Source organism: Natator depressus, chromosome 1 (genome assembly GCF_965152275.1).
Source record: "Natator depressus isolate rNatDep1 chromosome 1, rNatDep2.hap1, whole genome shotgun sequence".
Classification (NCBI taxonomy): domain Eukaryota; kingdom Metazoa; phylum Chordata; order Testudines; family Cheloniidae; genus Natator; species Natator depressus.
The window spans coordinates 266,341,337-266,347,336 of NC_134234.1; positions in this window are offsets into that span (position 1 = coordinate 266,341,337).

A 6,000-nucleotide genomic window follows, 5' to 3' on the forward strand; every position below is an offset into this window, starting at 1 on the left:
TAATGGGGGAATAGGGAAATCTCTTGTGCTGTACCTCAGCTTCTCACTGCTGGCATAAAAAAGAATGACAGTTACCAGCCTGGGAGATAAAAAACACACTTACAACGCTAGGGCCTCTCTGGGCTGGTACATTAACAAGGTGTCTACAATACCCCGGATAGCTGATATTTCAAGAAAAGGAGCGAGTCTCTAAATAGTACTTCAGTTACTCACCCAGCTAATGTGTTAAGTGTGGCTTTATGCCTTCGGGAGCCAACTACGTGGGAAAGATCAAAGTAACAAATGACAGCAGACACATACTCACCAGAGCTTTCCGTCTGCTGAACTGTCAAGCCTCAAACTGTCATCCTCCAACTCTAAGTATACCGAAGAGGTGAGAGTAGCTCCTTCACATATATGAGCCAATACTAGCTCCAAATTCCAAAGCAGCCTCCAAAGAAGAGATCTTGTTGGGACAGCTGCTTGTGTGTGTCCTTTCCACATGAGCGCTTACCATGCGATATGTTAATTTAGATCAGGGGTTCTCAAATTGGGGGTTGTGACCCCTCAGGGGCTCGTGAGGTTATTACATGGGGGTCACGAGCTGTCAGCCTCCACCCCCAAACCCCGTTTCATATTGTTTTTAATTTATAAGGGGGGTCACATGCAGAGACTTGTTGTGTGAAAGGGATCACCAGTACAAAAGTTTGAGAACCACTGATTTCGATGGACAGTGGTCAGGAGTTCTTTTTCAACACAGTGGCTGGTAACAGGAATGGCCATGAAGATTCTCCTGTGTTAGAGAAGTCAAAGAAAGGAAGTTCTGATTATTTCCTTTTTGATTATAAAAACTCTCATTGGCTGAGGCTAAATACAGTCCATGTACAGTGTTTAAAGTTTCATAACCACAAGCTTATTTAGGAGCCAGTCAACACCACTCCTCAGACTGCCTCCGTGACATAAGGCATTCCTCTATCTCAGGGGTGGGCAAACTTTTTGGCCCAAGGGCCATATTGAGGTGCAAAACTGTCTGAAGGGCCGGGTAGGGAAGGCTGTGTCTCCCCAGACAGCCTGGCCCCTGCCCCCATCAGAACCCCTGACCCATCCAACCCCCCTGTTCCTTGTCCCCTGACCACCCCCTATCCTACCCTCCCCCTGTTCCCTGTCCCCTGACTGCCCCCCCCAGGCCCCATCCACACCCCTGCCCCCGACAGGCCCCCTGGGACCCCAGCCCCTATCCAGTCCCCCCACTCCCTTCCCCCTTACCATGCAGCTCAGAGCAGCAGGAGCTCGCCCGGCTGGCCAGAGCCAGCTGCGCTGCCAGCACTGCCGTGGGGGAGGGTCTGAGGGCTAGCCTCCCTGGCCAGGAGCTCAAGGGCCAGGCAGGACAGTTCTGTGGCCCAGATGTGGCCCATGGGCCGTAGTTTGCCCACCTCTGCTTTATCTGGTAAGGCAGAAAAGAGAGACTTTATCATAACATCAGAATTATCATTCACTGGCTGAAGACCCTGAACGGTATTTTAAGCATTAGCTGAAAAAGAAGGCATAGGCCTACTACCTAGGATATAGGAAAATCAGGTTATCAGAGCAGGAGCAATCCTTCAAGGGATAGACATAAGAAATTATTTTGTACCTACAGAATATTTTAACACTAGTTCTGAATAAGAATGCTATGCAAAAGTCTTTCACATTTTACACATCCATAAAATGACCAAATTTTAGAGGGTAATTTATTACATTATTAATCTAAGGAGATTGCCTTCAGAAACACCTGCTAAATTTTAAAGTGCATGCTGTAAGGAGTTCATGTTCAGAATTTTACTACAAAAATCTGATATTTAAGTTAAACTAGCACAAACATTTAACTGCATTTAAGCAAAAAAAATCTGAAGAAACTTCTGTTTTGTATTAATCTGTAATGCCTAGACCAAAGCATCTGTGTATTTTATTTGTCTTCTGTGCAGCAACTTCATGGTCATTCAACTAATTTACTACTTCCCTTCATTGTTATATGTATTTTCATATTGGTTTTTGGCCAGGTTACTGTAATACTGTTATCATACTTCCATAACTCAAGAGATTTTTAGTTAAAGAAATAGATCCATCAAAACACAGCTTATATATAACAGAGCTGAAATTTCATGCAGTATACCATTCAGATACAAGATTATTAAGAATAGTGATACGAGTTACCTGTGTTTGGATGGATGTAACAGAGCTGAAATTTCATGCAGTATACCATTCAGACACAGGCCTATTGATACAGTGTAGGTTTTCAGGGAGGTTAACCAACCTTATAAAGTCAATGAGGCAACAAAAAATAAAAAATTCAGCATTAACTCGGCCCTTGTGGTGCTTCCCTTGTGTCCTACAGCAAAATGAGGGCCACAGCGTGCCATACGATCTTAGCAATTTTTAATTAGAAGTAGCGCTGCTACAGAAGAATTGGTTGCTATAATATTGATGTTTGTACCTTTGCAGTTCAGTGAACTGTTTCGCTCCTTCATTCTTTTCCCTTTGTGAGTAAAATGCCAGTGCTTGAGCATGCGCTCTCTCTTGCCGGGGATTGAATGCCAGAGAGGTTCTTCCCTCCATGAACCAATGATGCTGCAGACAAACTTTGGTCCAAGTGGGATGTTGTTATTGTTTGGTATCCCTTTCTTTGGCTCCTCTGAGCATTCTCATTATAATCCAGACCTTGTTCTTTCTGATTCTGTCTTGACTATGACTGTAGCACCTGCTGAAAGCCACTGAGCAAAACACATGAACACTGGGCCTTCTGTCCCCACAATTCTACAGTGCCTTCATGATTCTGCTAGCACCTGCCAGCACGAGAAACTAGAATTCAGAGTCGGGCTTCTGAATCTGGATAACAAGCAGAATAGTACTTTGTGGGCCAAGTTTGAATAACTAGTATGACACATTGCCCATATTCTTCATAGAGATATTGTTATGATATGATTATGGCATGACTATGATGTACTTAATGCAATATAGGTCACGTGAGATATCACTGGAAAGGTTATGATTATGATTATCCTATTTGTATGCATTATCATTTTGGTATCTGAAGTTAGGAATATTGTCTATGCATCTATTACAAATGTGTTTACACCTGGGGAACACCCACTAGACAGAACGCAATCAGTCTAGATGGCTGGCTGGGAAGGGCCATTAGGGAGAACAATAGGTCTTAGAATATGCTAATCTTCCACTGGGGAGCCTTTCTGAGGATGCTACAAACAGCCTCTGAGTCATGGCTGCTATGGCCCTACAGAGACATGTGACCAAGTCACCTTGTACTGGACTCCATCACAGAATACTAGTGTTTTTCCACTGACTGGGTGTGGGAATCAAACTGGGATACAAAGTTCCCACCACACGCAAAAGCTACTTAGGGCAGGGGAGTGACATCATTGTGCTGCTTCTTCACTGACTCCCTGCCCAAGATGACAGCTGGAAACACCTGAGAAACAAGGACTGAACTGGGGGAGAAGGGTTGAACACAGGCTAGAGGGATTTCTAGTCTGTGAAAGGAACACCCGGAGTTTAAGCTGTAAGCAAGTGCAGCTTGCCCTCAAGAATCTCTCCAAATTGTCTAAACCAACAATTAGGGTGAGAACTTGCTACTCATATCTGATTTCTTTAGTGTATTTTAAGCTTAGACTGTGTTTTTGTTTATTTGCTAGGTAATCTGCTTTGATCTGTTTGCTATCCCTTATAATCACTTAAAATCTATCTTTTATAATTAATAAACTTGTTCTGGTTTGTGTAAAACCAGTATGTGGAAATCAGAACTGGGGGCAAAAAGCTGTTGCATATCTCTCTCCACATTGAGGGAGGGGGTTAATTTTATCCCTCTCCACATTGAGGGAGGGGGTTAATGAGCTTATGCTGTACAGTTCTCTCTGCAGCACAAGATGGTATAATTTTGAGTTTCCCCTCCAGAAGGGGTGTGTGCCTTAGGAACTGGGAGGTGTCTTAGCTGAGCCTTCCCATTCAGAGCTGATTTCAGCATCAGTGCGTGTAGCTGCAGCTGGGTGTCTCCCTACTTGTGTGCTGGTGAAAGGGTGAGCCCGGGAGCATGTCTGCAGCTTGTCACAGCATTACCAGGTGAGTGGGAGCCCAGGCTGGTGGCTCGGAGGCCTCAATCGTACCCCAGTTCCAATTGGCACCCCGAAGGGGGCAACCCATCACAACTAGAACCAGCTAATCTATCTATCTTTTTCACCTGTGTAGGGTGCCTACTGTATACTAACAAAAATGAGCGTGTATGTATTATGTTTCAAACAGCTTCCCTGGTCACAGGACTCAGTGCAAGATCTAGAGCTAGTAGCTCTTTTGAGTTTACTTTGGATTCTTTATTCTGGATATTGTTCATGGACATGTAACAGAACTTACTCTTCAGACAGCACATAGAAAGAGGTCATGACTATAAATTATACAACTCCTTCCCACCTTGTGTTTCAGTGGCTTTCAACTAGCATTTGGCTAGTTGACAAGTAGAAAGAGTGTACGTTGCAATGTAAATCCAAGGTTAGTAGAAGTCAAGTTAGCAAACCCTGGGTTTGTTGGTCTAGGGCTTGAGCATCTGTACTAATTTGTAACCCCAGGTCAGGAATTATTGAACCCTGGGTTCCAGCATCTACACTGCATTATGCGGGCTCATGTCCAACCACCCATATTCCAGACTTCCTAGCGCCCTCCCAAAATATAGCTACTCTAGCCCATTTTTCGTGTTACAGTGTGAACAAACTTGGCTGTCCACAGGACAAAGAAAGTCAGCCCCTGGGATTGTGGGATACTTTTGGTGGACTCCCAGAGCACAAGTCTAGAGGGGATGGTGTGGCTCTGGGAACCTGGCTTAGCACAATTTGTGTGTAGATGGAAGGGAGTTTAGGCATGAGCCTGAGTTTGAATCCTGGACTTACATGGCAGTGTAGACACAGCCAGAGACTTTCTAACTGCCAGTTATCACACTCTGTCCAGGATATGAAAGAAGAGATGTTTTCTTTAGCCTGCACATCATAGAGATTCTGCAGTTGGAACTTGGTAAACAAGTCAGAGTCAGAAAATAAAGCAGTTCTCTCACCATACCTAAATCTGCTAGTCACTGCCAATAGGTATAAAAAAATCAAAACTTATTTTTGTCCCTAAAGTATGCCGATACAATGTAGAGTACAGTGAGCATATCCATTGAGCAATAAGCTGCCATTTGTATAACTAGCAGAGTTAAATAGGTACTTTAAAGCTTCTTAATCTAATTTCTAACAAATACATAGGAAATCTGGATTCAGTTTTCTAATATAATGGCTCTGTCAAAATCTCTTAAACTTTCACTTTTGGGGGAAAGAAATTAAAGCTTTGGAAATGCAGTCTCTACTGGCTCAATCAGGTCTGCTCTGAGAGTTAGAACCCTAAGAAGCATTATAAAATACATCTAACAAGTCCATCTGTATTCTGTCCTGTCATCAAGTCAGAGACAATGTCAAATTAAAAATTATGGGCTACTGGGGTTGCAAGTCAGCAAAATTTGGCAGTGTATTTAAAAACAAAAATTAACAGTATTACAAATATTCCTTATGTGCTGGCTGAATATCTTATTTTGTCTCAATTTCTGCTGTTTACTCCTTGCATTTTCCTCAATCTGAATAACTTTCACCTTTGCATATAGTTGCAATTTCAGGCTCTCCATGCTGCAGATACTGCAGGGAGATGTGAATTTGTGTGCGTTCGTATTTTATTTTAATTGGTTTCCAGTGGAATTTTTGTATTAAGAAAAAATCTCTGGGAAGCATTTCTGTTACTCTGAGGATTTATATAAGCTCAGTTTTTCAAAATGTAAATTTTTCACAAATGCAAATTTGATCTAATAGCATCACTTTAAATTGTGTACTAGGTACCTTACATCTCTTCAAATGTGCTTGTTTAAAAAATTTAAAAACGAAGGGCAAAGAAAATCATTCAGCATAGAGTAAAAAATAAGAACAGTTAATACTGTCATTAACTGAATGAAGAGTT